Source organism: Hemicordylus capensis, chromosome 1 (assembly GCF_027244095.1).
Source record: "Hemicordylus capensis ecotype Gifberg chromosome 1, rHemCap1.1.pri, whole genome shotgun sequence".
In the NCBI taxonomy this organism is placed as follows: domain Eukaryota; kingdom Metazoa; phylum Chordata; class Lepidosauria; order Squamata; family Cordylidae; genus Hemicordylus; species Hemicordylus capensis.
In genome coordinates, this window is record NC_069657.1 from 333,419,555 (window position 1) to 333,427,236 (window position 7,682).

Genomic DNA, 7,682 nt, shown 5'->3' on the forward strand with positions numbered 1-7,682 from the left:
TAAAGAAGTTTCCTCTTCTGAAATTCAAAGTGTCTGTATTAGACGTCCTTGGTGATTCTCTCCTCTTATGTATGCTGAATTTGATCACACTATGGTCACTGTTCCCTAAAGGCTCCATGACACTGACATCTCGCACCAGGTCCTGGGCACAGAACAGCAGCTCTTCTCTCTTGCTTCCGCCGTCTCCCCTCCGCCATCAGACTTGTACAGAGCAGACATATTTGATTAGGGGTGTGCACGGAACCTGTTCAGGCAGTTCGGTTCAAATTCATGCCAAATTTGAACCAAACCGCTGGTCCACAAGCTGATTCGATCAAACTGGCCAGTAGTCCAGTCTGTCTGGTCGAACTGGTTCAACCTGTTTTTAGGGCTATGCTTGAAAAGGGGAATCCAGTGAGGATTTGCTTTTAGAAGCAAAGGGGTAGGGGAATCCTTTAAAAGTGTTGTAAGGCCGGCTGGCATGGCGGCAAGAGGACAACTTACTGGTGGAGCGGTGGCTCCTCTAAGCCCCACTCCTCTAAGCTCTTCTAAAGGTTCTCTAAACCCCGCTGGTGCTTCCCCAGCAGTGTGGGCCAGTGGTGGCTTGGGTCCAGCCTCTGCAAAGGCCATTTGCATGACCACATAGATGGTCCCCGTGCATCTGTGGAGGCTGGAACTGGGCCACTGCTGGCTCATGCTGCTGTGTGGAGAGCGCTGGTGAGGCTTAGAGGAGCAGCCACCACAAAAGCTGGTAAGGTGTTCTCTCCCCACCCCCTGCCCCCCGCCACCCTTACGACACTTTTAAAGGATTCCCCCACCCCTTTGCTTGTAAAAGGTAATCCTCGCTGGATTCCGTTTTACAAGCATAGACCTCGAACTGGTCCTTATTCTATTCTTCAATCCTTGTCTTCTTGGTTCCATGTAATATTCTAATTTTCTGAGATTGTGGATTTGGGGTTTTCATGAGCTGTACGCCATGATCATCACAATTATAACAAATTAAGGCTTGACTTCTCTCGCTTTGCATGTAATGCGTCTGTCTCATATATCAGTTTCACCTTTTAATTTGCATTACTGAAATTAATGGACTTTTGCACGATATTCTAATTTTCCGAGTTTCACCTGTATATACCGCTTTTTAACAAAAATCTCCAAAGTGGTTTACACAGCGAAATAATACATAAATAAGATGGCTCCCTATCCCCAAAGGGCTCACAATCTTTAAAAAAAAACACACACACACACGACCAGCAACAGCTTCTGATTCTGTGCTGGAGGTGGATAGGGCCAGTTACTCTCCCCCTGCTAAATAGAGCCACCACATTAAGAAGGTGCCTTTTTGCCCAGTTAGCAGGGGCATAAGCCTTCCTTGGGTAGGCTAGTGCTTTTTACTGACTTCCAGAACAAAATACAACAGTGTAACCTTGAGGGTTCCACCAGGGATGAGTTGCAGAATGTGCCAGCTTGCACCAATGTTTCTGAGGAAAATGACAAGTATAGATACACTGCTATTGCAAAGCAGTGAGCATGTATTCTAACCTGTCACCTACCTTCTCTTCTTATGGCTACTTTGTTTCATCCGCCAGCATACCAATCCATGAACCAATGTTCTCATTCATATTACTCTTAAGTAATCTTTTCTTTTACGCTTAAGAAGGGAAAGTATTTATGATCTTTGTCATGAGCCTCTGTCCATTCACACTAATGGGAGTTGCACCTGCATACCCTTCGCTGAATTGTCCTCATGATCTATGTGACCCTAAGGAAAGAGCAGTAGGAGCATAACAGCCTCGATTCCTTTCCAATTGCCACAACAACAGCAATTGGAGTCTCATATCTGTGGCAAAAGTGAAAACAATTTCCATTATTTCCCCCCCTGATATTTTTCTTAACTGTGTATAGAGCATGCACTCTATTTGCTCATAAGAACTTTAAAGAGAGTTTTAAGAAGTGTCACCTATGTAAGGCAAATCTTCCCTCGACCAATGGCTTAAATTGGAGATGCTTCAGTTTGCTTGCAACATAAGTAAAATGAAGGTAAAACAATTCAAAATCTTGCTTTTTATGGTGGTTTATTTCAATTTTTAACACCTGCAAATCCAGCAATGTGAATGCTGAGAAGTAATTTACTATTTATAGTCAGCTCTTGCTATGTTGGTTTATGAAGATTAAAGATATAAAACAGATATGCGATACTGAACCAATTAAGTTTAGAAACATGCAAGCAATATTTGAATTTATACAGTTGTTAATCGGACAGGATGGAAAAGTAGCATTATTCTTCATCATGTATGTAGAAAGCTTAGCTCAAACAATGATGCTAAGACCTAGCTGGATTTTACATCTTTACAACTTAACAAGTTAACGGGACAAATGGAAAGTGTGTAATTAAAAAAAACAAATTGCTACCAACTGATTATATATTTTTTTAATTAAAAAGCCATTTTTTGTTACAACTTGAGAGGTAGCATTGGCACCACAACAGGAAAGGCCCATGAAAGCCCCAAGAAAGTACAAAAAAACCCCACCTGTTGTTTTGCAAATCTTCACAACGTATACCTCAAACTGTATAAATGATACACGGTGTCTATTACAAATTGAAAAAGATAATTCTTTTGGCAAATTACATCAAAGTGTCATTCCATAACATTTGAACTGGCTCTTAGAATAGATGCCCTATTTTGTTCTTCCCTCACTTCTATTTCAGTGTCTCTGTGATGAGATGGTGGGAGAAGATTTTGTTGTTATTTCACAGAACAAATACAGCTTTATTAATTTACAGTTTCTGAAGTTTTCTTGTTTCTCTAACTTAAGAAGTAGGGTAGTTCTCTTGCTTGGTTACAGAACAGTTTCTTTGATAGTACTGTTTACTTTCATTTACTTCTGGTATAAACACTTCTCTGAGTCTGGCCTTACACACTCTTTCTTCCCAAAGCTCATATATTAGAGTTACAACTATATTTCACAGAACCTTTCCTGGTTCACCTTAACTCAGCCTTCTCCCAGGCTGTATCTCAGATGCACACACTCTGTCTCTTTACAGTACACCCTCCAGGAACAAACCACATGTATTTGATTTATAACAGGTCCCTTTCCAAGCTCAGTAACTGTTCTTCTTTTAAACTTATTTTGCTCAGCACACAACTTGGTTCTTGCTACTTCCAGCCCTCTTATTAGGCTGACTGACAGACACTGGCCACATCCGCATGTACAGTAACGGGGAAAGGGAGTTGCAGGGGCCAGAGGTTTCCCTACCATTGCATGCAAACATGTGCAACTCTGGTCCTGTCCCTTCTGTGACCCGAAGTTTTGTTCCGGAGACTCCAATATGTTCCATGCAAATATGGAACCTTCAATTTGTAGTGAGTTTTGCTGCTCAAAACCAGGGTTCCATGGAGCCTCCGGTACATCTGAATGCAACACTGGAGGCTGTATTTGGCTGAACTGGAATTGAGGGAGGAGGGTCCTCCCTCTCTTCCTCCATGATTGGCTGTGCAGGCTGTCCTTCAGCTTCTGTTTCTGAGTGGCATAACTTGAACTTTCCATTTAAATTCAAGTTCTGAAACAACAGAAGTGCCTCACTTTTGCTGCTTTTGGGGGTGGATGCGGTGTTATTTTTTTATGAGAGGCTTTATTGAAGAAATAAAACATGGATTTCCACTTAGAGTTTTATAATACAATTAAGATTTCATGACAATGATGACCAGAAGAGGTTCAGGATTAAGACTGATTTCTGTTTCTTAAGAGAAATCTGGTGACAGGGAGAGAAGTTCATTGACTTGGTTTTTAATATCTAAGCTATCAGTTTTTTCCTACAAGATAGTCTGGTGAGGAAAACGGTTCAAAGGACAATACTCCCAATGAAATTAAAAGGACTAGATATGCAGGGCAGGGTGTCTCTAGTGCCCTGCAATGACAGCCCATGGTGGCACCACGTGGGTGTAGAGGGGGAGCAGTCTGCACTCCTCTTGCCTCCCTCCAAAAGCCCTTTCCACTTGCATAAAGAGGCTCCTGAAGAGCAGCCCTCAGAACCAGATTTAAGCTGGGTGTTGGCAGTGAACCCCCCCTCCCCTTTTTAAAGGAAGAGTCGGGGGTGTGTGTGCAGAGGCTAAGGCCTGGCATGCAGGCCTTGGGTGCTTTTCCTTCACAGTGACCCTAACCATATCCACACCTCTTTGTATGATGTAGTTCCCCCTGCCCGACCTTCATCAACCCTAATGGCTTGGGCCCAGGGTATTGAAGAGAACCCCTTCTTCCTTATGAGCCCACCGCCTATTAAGATCTCCAGGGGAAGTTCAACTGAGGTTGCCACTACCTTGTCTGGTGACGGCTCAAAGGAGAGCCTTCTCTGTAGTTGTCCCAGAGCTGTGGAACTCACTTCCTGCTGCTCCATCCCTGTTGGCTTTTAGGAAACAACTAAAGACACATCTCTTTAGCCAAGCTTTTTAGCTATTTGGTAGTTTTTATGGGTATTTTTATTTGATGTTTTTATATACTTTATTTGTTAAAATGTCTTGGTTTGTTTTATTGTTGCAAACCGCCTAGAGACTTAGTAGTGGGCGGTATACAAATATGTCAAATAAATAAATAAATAAATAAATAAATAAATAAATAAATAAATAATAACTGCAGTAATATTAGATGGCCTGGTTACAATCCTCCTCCTCCCCTGCTTCATACAAATGACCTGTGTTTGAAAGACACACTTGCAATTCTGGTACCAATGATACATGTTTAAAGTAACGTATCTTTACAGCTTTAAAGTAAAACACCACACTTTAAAAATGGTGTGATTTGAAATTAAGCAGCAAAGTGATCAATGGCCACAATCCCAGCCAAGAGTTCAGTGTGCTCAAGCATGTCTAATTCGGGGTCGAACAGTGGCCATGGGGTGCAAAAATCTTTTCCTGATGTTTTGAATAGAGGCTGATGGAGGTGTAACGGAAAACCCAAATAACAGGAGTATTGTTTTTAGAATGAAAGTTATAGACAGGATATTAATAAAATACATACACTTTGCTTGGTCTTTGCCATGGACAAAGTGAAATATAAGTCACTGCAGACAGAGTTGCTGTGTTGTTTTTTAAGAAGAGATGTTTAATATTTTAATAATCTCTGGCTGTTCCATGTTAAGCTTTTTTAAAATGTCAGTTTTTCAATAAAAATAAAGGGAGGTATTTAACATGAAGAATGCAATGGTTCATACAATAAGAACTGAAATGACTGTAGAATGAGGAATGCTAAAATGTATCTTTCAGAATTGCACCACTGATTCATGCGTTTCCTGAGTCTGTGGATTGGGCGGTATATTAAATCTTTTAACAAACAAACACATTTCAGTGGGGATTATGAAAAATATTTCAGGGGAATGTTCTCTGCATTTACTAATATTAGGTCTGTCTAATAATATATCTGATGCAAAATTTTCAGGTAGTGCACTGGAGTTCAAGTGAACTGCACTGAATTAAAACTAGTTTATGTTTGGTATAGATAACAGCCTCCCCACGAATAAAACTGTCAGACTGGCCTAGTTACTATGGGGCAGGATCAGAGAAACAAGCTTTTAAAGTCCCAGTTTCTGCTCTGAAATACTATCACATTCAAATATTTGTGCACATTTTACCATTTGAGAGCCACAAATCTTTTTACCTGATAAAAATGTTGTGTTTAACTCAAATGCTTTGCTATCTTACATTGATGCTATGGAAGGTTCTCATTAAGGAAAGCACACCACCATTCTTTCTAGCAAGAAAAGCTGATACATTAAAGAAACTGCTGAATTATTATTATTATTATTTTACACAGTCAGACAGGTGTTATTGACTGGTTTGTTTTGTCCAGACATCGAGTCCTTCCCAAGGACCTGGGATGCCAGAATTTTATTGTCAATGTTGTTGCTGTTGTTATAGATATCGTCGCAGAATATAGGCTGTTCCCAGTAAAGCTGCTTTTTGTAATTGGCTGATGGTGATTTCTGTGGCCCCTATGGTGTTGAGGTGCTCTTCAAGGTCTTTTGGAACTGCACCCAGGGCGCCAATTACCACTGGGATTATTTGGGTCTTTTTCTGCTACAGCCTTTCAATTTCAATTTGTAGATCTTTGTATTTGGTGATTTTTTCTATTTCTTTTTCTTCTATTCTGCTATCCCCTGGTATTGCTATGTCGATTATTTTGACTTATTTTTCTTTCTTCTCGACTACAGTTAGATCTGGTGTATTGTGTGGCAGATGTTTGTCTGTTTGTAGTCGGAAGTCCCATAATATTTTTACATCTTCATTTTCTTCAACTTTTTCAATTTTATGGTCCCACCAATTTTTGGCTACAGGAAGCTTGTATTTTTTGCAGATGTTCCAGTGTATAATCCCTGCTACTTTGTCATGCCTTTGTTTGTAATCAGTCTGTGCGATCTTTTTACAACAGCTGATTAGGTGGTCCACTGTTTCATCTGCTTCTTTACAAAGGCGGCACTTGCTGTTTGTGGTGGATTTTTCGACTTTTGCTCTTATTGCATTTGTTCTTAGTGCCTGTTCTTGTGCAGCCAGTATTAAACCCTCTGCTTCTTTCTTCAAGTTGCCATTCTTAAGCCATTGCCAGGTCTTGGTGATGTCTGATTTTCCACTTATATTGTTCAAATATTGACCATGCAGGGGCTTATTTTTCCATTTTTCTGCTCGCTTCTTGACTTATTCTTTCTTGTAGGCCTGCTTTGTTTCATTGGTGTTGAATAGTTTCGCATTATTGACCATTTGAAGTGCATCTTCTTCACTGTCCTTGATATATTCTTCAAGGCCTCTTTTCTCCTCCTCTACTGTTTGATGGACTTGCAGCATTCCTCTTCCACCTGAGCTGCGAGGGAGGTATAGCCTATCGACATCACTGCTGGGGTGCAGAGCATGATTGATGGTCATGATTTTCCTGGTCTTATGATCTAGCGTCTCTAGCTCTGCCTGGGTCCAGTCTATTATTCCTGCAGTGTATCTGATAACAGGTATAGCCAGGGGGTTTATGGCTTGTATGGTGTTCCCACCATTCAGTTTGGACTTGAGGATTTTTCTAACTCTCCTGATGTATTCACTTCCCATTTTTCTTTTAACTTCAGTGTGTGCGATGTTATCAGCCTGGAGAATGCCCAAGTATTTGTAAAGTTCTTTCTCTTCCAGGTTCTTGATCTTGCTTCCATTGGGCAGTTCTAGTCCTTCTGTTTTTCTTATTTTCCCTCTGTTCATTATTAATGCAGCACACTTGTCTAGTCCAAACTCCATTGCTATATCACTACTGAATATATGGACAGTGTTTAGCAGTGATTCGATTTCTGACTGGGACTTTCCATACAACTTCAGATCGTCCATGTACAGCAGATGGTTGATTTTACTTGATGTTTTAGATGTTTGGTATCTGAGGCCTGTTTTGTTTAGTATTTGTGAAAGTGGGGTCATGGCGATTACAAACAACAGAGGGGATAGTGAGTCCCCTTGGTAAATGCCTCTTCTAATGCTAACCTGTCCAAGTGTCTCACCATTGATAGTTAACTGTGTACTCCACATGCTCATTGCTTTTTAAAATAAATATCTGAATGTTTTTGCTGACACCAGTTGTTTCTAAACATTTTAGTATCCATGTGTGAGGCAATGAATCGAAGGCTTTCTTGTAGTCAATCCATGCAACACTTAGATTGGTTTTTCTTCTCTTGCAATTTTCTAAAA